We start from the raw sequence: 7218 nt of genomic DNA on the forward strand, positions 1-7218 counted from the left end.
CACCCACAACCCAATTTGACAGATCGAAGATGCAATTCAACAAGATTAGCACAAGAATAGAGGGATTCAGTAGAAATATGGAGGAGAATGGGGGAAAGCAGAGGTCCATTCCCACAAGCATCAAAAAATATGTCCTAGAGTTTTACGCAACCGAGGATTATATACTCCTATCCAAATTACAGTCTTAATCACAATTACGTTAAGTAAACTAGCTAAGGACTTAATTCCGACACAGCTGAGCGACAGCTGGATTAACTGTTTACCATACGGGAATAACCGTTTTCTTAGGAACTCAATGGTGAAAGATAAGCTGCCGTAGTAGCCGTCCGATCCGAACAAAAGGGTACCGAGATATCTCCATCGTCCTTCTAGCTCAGGTCATGACAGAAGCCAATGCAGGCGCACCGCTTGTATTCTCAGTGCCGCCAAGGCATAGCCGTTCGCGCTGCGCGTCGGCCTGAGCCCATGGTACCCTTCGCAGCTGAACCTGAGCATCAACGTGCCTGTGGACGCTATCGTCGTTGCCGACATCCTCAATGACTCCTCCCTCGCGCTCGCCAAAGTCATCAGCAAGCCCGAATCCGTAAGCGATGCACTCCACCCGTTCGACTGAATGCTTCCCAGCCTTCATACTGTTTACACCGTCTATTTAGTAGCTCCGACCATGGGATACGATTCTTAATTTCCTGGTACCAATTCATGTAGCTTTGATTTCCCCTGTCCAGCCGTTAGAAGCGTCAATGGTAGTCAGCCATGGGTTAATGATATTTGCTTACCTGTTTAGTACATCGGAATCATTTAGCATCCGCCATCATTATTGCCTCCTTTGCTTGTCACATAGTATCAGAATAATGAGATTCCAAAATAGAGAGTTACTGAGTGTAATGGAATACATCTTTAACAGATTATTAGCAGCTAGCTGGAAAAATAATCACAGTTATAAATAGAGGAAGGAAATAAAGTTGCATCTCATGAGTTGTAGCTTGATAAGAATAATTAGCCCATCCTCAAAAGGTCACCTTCTAGCTAGAGAGGATATGCTGGGAGAAACCCTGTAGTGTTCAATTTCAGGGATTGCAATCTTTTTTATCTCTTCCTTCATGGATTAATTTGTTCATGAACAAGCGAATTACATTCACAGTGTTCAACTATTAATTTTCTACATGGCTCTCCATAAGACGATTCACTTTGAGTTGGGAATACAGAGCCCAATAATAATTAATTTGTTCAAGTATTATTCATTTCTCTTATCATACGCACATTAAAAAATGTTCCGACAAACAACAAAATGCAGACTAGCTATGCTTCTGAACTAGGGGTATCCGTGGTGGGAGATATCATAATTTACCACTCAATCTTTATCTAAAATTTTTTTACCACTCAACCCGAGTGCCACTCTCAAATGTGCAGTGACTTCGAATTTCTTTAAAATTGTGACTACTTTCAGCATGGCATAATGGAGAGCCAATTACTGAAGGAGAACATAGTTTTACACTTTCAAAAGAAATTGATGGTTAATCTGATATATTCTGATTCGATATATTTAGAAATCACATTCCTGGTCATAATCTGTTCATGTTAAATGTTATTGCCTACCGCTGTACAGTAATTTCATTATCATCTTGATACTATATCAATCTTCTTAGAGTATTAAGCCTTTGTGCTATTCAGGAGTTGTGGAATGGAGAGGGTCAGCACAATGAATTTCTCGGGTACCAGGGACCTATCAGAAAGACAAGTGATATGGCTAAGTTTCTTAGAAACTTTAGAAATCAGATGTTACCAAATAAGGTCAGAATGTTATGTTCATTTTATGATTAATGATTGCGAAGTATTTACGTATTTACCTTTTCATTATATCATGGCTTGATGAAAATAATAATATTCCTTTTGTGGGTATTCTTCCCTATAGTTACATTAACTGATCAATCATATTGGTTATTTTTCCTTCTATTTGTGATTGTTGTGGAGGTGGTGAGAGTCAGGCTAAATCTACGTACAGTACTTTTTGGCAATGATTATGTGTTCATGGTGATATTAGCAAATAGTCACTACCGGTAGCCATGACAATCAACTACTTTTATCTATATCAAAAGTTCACTTTGGTGATCTTTATGACAAATTGCCTGCTTTGTGTGCAAAATTATCGCTGCGATAAATTTCGTTATAGGATAAGTTAATTCCTACATGCACTTATTCAATATGGGTTTACAGGGTGCTTTTATTTGAATGTATGTGTTAATATGTGTAGAAAAATCTGTTGTATTCTTGGATAGGGTCAACTTTTAGGTATGGATATTTTGCTTTCACTTATGCTCCCTGCGCATGGTTAACTTTTAGGTTTGAATTGTTAAGCTCATACTTCAAACAAGATTAAGAAAAGAGTAAATGTGTTGAGAATTATTTTTGTTTTCATTTTACTTATGCTCCCTGTGCATGGACTACAAAGACAGAATTATTGTACGAATACAACTTAACTACATACTGTTGATTAGAGTATATATAAAATATATATATATTTCCAACTGCTATGATGAGTCTGAGACACTGATCATCCTCTTTTGGTCGATGACATTCTTTCACCTGAATTTGGTTATTTCACTTACAGTCTTCTTCTCCTTTCAATTTTTCAGGTTAATTGCTAATAAGTTTATGACAGTAATGTACACCTACATTTGTTTGATGCAAGGGCACAGCCAGTTTGATTTAGCACAGGATCACCACAGGGGTTGTATTATCAATTCCACATTTTTAATTAAACAAGTTCCTGGACTGTGATATTCTTACTACTAGGTAATCCTTGTTACCAATTTCGATTATTGGCTATTTTACATAAATGTAATCGATTATCGGATATTAACATCCACTCACGATAGTCTCTATAAGATTCTCCCAACAAAACAGGGACGGGTGCATCTGGTGAAGACAAGCAAACTACTGAAAATTTTGAAATTCCGTAAAAACCATACCTAGAAGTTCTAAACAATTTTGGAACTTTGCACTGTAAAGAATTGAATGGGCAGAATTCACTGATCCACACATTGGATCGTTTCATATATATATAGCATCAGCTGGTTTACATGAGATCCGATCAATTCGGATCACGACGCCGTGCATGGTCACCACGAGCCGCACGACGCGGACTGCAGCGTAACTAATGCAGTCACTAACAACACGATTACATGATCGTTAGCAAACGGCTCTACACACACACAAACGCATAACTTTAACAGTTCCCCTCAATCACAACCTCGTTGTATCAGGTTGAGATTGCGACAAGTTTGTGTGAATGGAGCCTTGGGCAATGCTTTGGTGAACACATCAGCCAGCTAGTCTTTGGACGAGATGAACCGAACTTTCAATGCCTGTCGGGCAACCTGTTCTCTGACAAAGTGAAAGTCGACCTCGATGTGTTTAGTTCTCGCGTGGAACACTGGATTTGAGGTCAAATAGGTGGCACCAAGATTATCATACCATAGAACAGGCGTTGAGCCTTGATAAATACCAAGTTCTTTGAGTAGGGTCTGGAGCCAAATCACTTCTGCAGTCACATTAGCAATGGCTTTATATTTAGCTTCGGTGCTTGATCGCGACACTGTTTGCTGTTTCTTGGAACTCCAGGACACAAGATTTGATCCAAGTAAGACAGCAAAACCACTGGTAGACCGTCGATCTTCAGGTGACCCTGCCCAGTCAGCATCTGAAAATGCATTCAGTGTATCAGTGGTTGATTTCTGAATCCGCAGTCCAAGGCTAACTGTTCCCTTTAGATACCTAAGAATTCTCTTGACTGCTCCCAAATGTTGATCTGTAGGTGTCTGAATAAACTGACACACTCGGTTCACAACAAAGGAAAGATCTGGTCTTGTGATAGTAAGATATTGCAGACCACCAACAATGCTTCTATACTGAAACAATTCATTTCCTGTGAGTGTTGTTCCCTGATCTGTAGTCAGCTTCTCGCTAGAAGCCATAGGAGTTGAAATAGGTTTACACTTATCCATCTTAGCCCTTCTTAGCAGATCCTGAGCATACCTTCTTTGAGACAATACAACACCTTCTTTGTCAGGTACAACTTCAACTCCTAAGAAATAGTCCAAAAGTCCTAAATCCTTCACTGCAAAATCCAGCGTTAACTGCTGAATGAGCTGATCAGTGGCATCTTGTGAGGAGCTGACAATAATTATGTCATCAACATAGATCAATATATACATTGTCAGGGATTTCTGTTTGAGAATGAATAGTGAGGTGTCTGCTTGTGATGATGTAAAGCCCAGATACTGTAATTTATCAGTCAGTCTCGAATGCCATGCCCTAGGAGCCTGTTTCAGGCCATAGAGAGCCTTGTTGAGCTTGCATATGTAATTGGCCGGCACTTGTGTGTTTTCATAACCAGGAGGCTGAGACATATATACAGTTTCCTTCAGAAAACCATGTAAGAAGGCATTTTGGATATCAATTTGTCTCATGGACCATCCTCTAGAGACTACCAAGGAAATGATAACTCTGATAGTTTTTGGCTTTACAACTGGGCTGTAGGTGTCCAAGTAATCAACACCAAACCTTTGCTTGAAACCCTTTGCTACTAGCCTGGCTTTGTACCTTTCCACTGAACCATCAGCTTTCCTTTTGACTTTAAACACCCATCTGCAGTCAATGAGATTGATTCCCTTCTGTGGAGGAACCAATGTCCAGGTATTATTCTTCAATAATGCTGAGTATTCAGTATCCATAGCTTCTCTCCATTTGCTGTATTGCATGGCTTCAGTGTGTGAGCTTGGTTCTGCAGGGATATGTTCTGAAGACTGAACCTGTGATGCTGAGTATCTGACAGTGCCATCTGTGTACTGTTTGGGCTTCACAATGTTATCTCTTAGCCTTGTGCGCATTGAGTGAGTTGGTTGCTGTTGAGCAATGCTTTGCTGTTGTTCAGTTGTTGAGTGATATGTTTCCTCAGCTGTGGTTTCAGCAGTTCCTGCATTTTCAGAGCCACTGACAACAGCATGATTAGGATCAGTATCAGCATTAGTGAAGGCAGGTCCACTGTCAGTAGGAAAATTATCAACTACTGGACTGCTCGAAGGATTGTGAATAGAAACAAATGGAGAAGTGGCTGTAGTCTGTGCTGGATTGCTTGTTGTCGGATTTTGGCTGATCAGGAAAGCTTCGGTGTACTGATTCAGAGCAGTTTCAGTGGGAAGAGAGATAGGTTGGTGAGGTGTTTGTGTAGGGTGGCTGGTTTGGTTGTGTGATTTGGAAAATGGGAAGACACCCTCATCAAAAACCACATCCCGGGAGATATAAATCCTCCCAGTCTGTTGATCCAAACATTTGTATCCCTTGTGACTAGCACTATATCCCACAAACACACACTGTTTAGACCTGAAACTGAATTTGTTTGAGTTATAGGCTCTCAGGTTGGGCCAACAAGCACTCCCAAACACCTTGAGGGACTTGTAGTCAGGTTGCTTCCCAAGCAATTTATGAAGAGGAGTGTCCCCATTGATGATAGGTGTGGGCATTCTGTTAATTAGGAAACAGGCTGAATGAAATGCCTCATCCCAAAAACGGATTGGCATGTTGGATTGTGCAAGAAGTGAAATGCCTGTCTCGACTATGTGCATGTGCTTTCTTTCAACTAGCCCATTCTGCTGATGAGTGTGAGGGCTAGAAATGTGGTGAGCAATGCCTATATGAGCAAAATATTTGTGCAAGCGTTGGTATTCTCCACCCCAGTCTGACTGAACTGAGAGGATCCTTTTGTTCAGCAAATGTTCAGCATGTCGCTGAAACTGAAGGAATGTGGATTCAACTTCAGATTTGTGTTTCAGGAAATAGATCCAGGAAAATCTGCTGTAATCATCAACAAAGCTTACATAATATCGATAGCCATTTACAGAGACTTTGGCTGGCCCCCAAACATCAGTATGGACCAACTCAAGAGGACTCGATGAAATGTGAATGGAAAGACTAAAAGGCAATTGGTGAGCTTTAGCTTGTTGACAAGCGTCACAAACACTCTGCTCATTATTCTGTATTACAGCAAGATTATTTTTGTCTAAGACCTGACGAACTACAGCAGGAGAGGGGTGTCCCAGCCGTCGATGCCAAAGTTCATAAGTACTCCTAACTGATGAGTAGGCTTGGCAAGAAGAGTTATGTGGAATGTAGTAGAGTCCACCATCACAGGATCCTTTAAGAAGTGTGTTCTTCGTTGCTCGATCCTTAACAAGAAAGTAATTGGGGTGAAACTCAATGTAGGCATTGTTGTCAGAAACGAGTTTGTGAACAGAAAGAAGATGTTTGTTGATTTTAGGCACATGAAGAATTTGATCTAAGGCTAAGGATCGATGAGCAGCAGTAATTGATGATTTACCAACGTGAGCAATGGACAAACCTGCACCGTTCGTGACCTGAACTCGATCATTGCCGGTGTAGCGCTCCCTGATTGTCAGGCGTTCCAGATCGGGCGTGATGTGGTCAGTGGCTCCAGTATCCGCATACCAATTGTTGTCCACGGCGTAGCTGTTCGTGACAGCAGTGGCAACTCTTGCATCATTGGCGACGTAGTTGTGGTCGAACCGGTGATAGCATCGAGATGCATCATGGTTATCGCGGAAGCAGATCTGGCAGATTTATCCACCTTGACTTGAACTGCCCTGGTTGGGAAGTCTTGGGCTACCGCGTCCTCCAGAATTGCGGTTGCCATTGCTGCCACTAGTGTTGCGGCCACCAACACTGCCACGACCACGACCGCGACCCCGTCCGCCAGCACCACGCCCTTGAGTCTTGCTAACTTGATTCACTTGAATGCTGGAGTTGTTATGCTCGAGCCTGAGTTCATAGCTGAGCATGTGCGCGTAGACGTCACTGATGGTGACTACATCGACGCGTGTTGTGAGGCTGGTGACGAGGGGATCGTATTCGGATCCAAGTCCTCGCAGCATGTACGCGATGACCTCATCATCCTCCAGCCGCTTGCCTATCACGGCAAGAGTGTCGGCCAGACCCTTCACCTTGCGGAAGTATTCGTTGACGGAGAGATCTTTCTTTTGGATCGTTGCCAACTGCATGCGTATCTGCATGATCTGTGCGCGAGAGCTCGCTGTGAAAGCTCTCTCAATGGCGCACCAGACTTCGCGCGCGGTGGTGCATCCCACCACTTGCGCGAGTACTCCTTCTGTCAGAGTGGACAGAATTCCACTCATGACGAGCTGG

The 7218-nt window shown here is 42.2% G+C and overlaps 1 long non-coding RNA gene and 1 other non-coding gene across 2 annotated transcripts; one reads left to right on the forward strand and one right to left on the reverse strand.

Moving 5' to 3' along the window:
* The first annotated feature begins 273 nt into the window (after positions 1-273).
* On the forward strand, positions 274-2813 carry LOC133906944 (uncharacterized). Its single transcript, XR_009907880.1, has 3 exons — positions 274-583; positions 1672-1791; positions 2634-2813. It is a non-coding gene; the product is annotated as an uncharacterized LOC133906944 (long non-coding RNA).
* Positions 2814-6838: 4025 nt separating this feature from the next.
* On the reverse strand, positions 6839-6977 carry LOC133908121 (small nucleolar RNA Z247). Its single transcript, XR_009908092.1, has one exon. It is a non-coding gene; the product is annotated as a small nucleolar RNA Z247 (small nucleolar RNA).
* Positions 6978-7218: the final 241 nt, after the last annotated feature.

This window comes from Phragmites australis, chromosome 24 (assembly GCF_958298935.1).
Source record: "Phragmites australis chromosome 24, lpPhrAust1.1, whole genome shotgun sequence".
NCBI lineage: Eukaryota > Viridiplantae > Streptophyta > Magnoliopsida > Poales > Poaceae > Phragmites > Phragmites australis.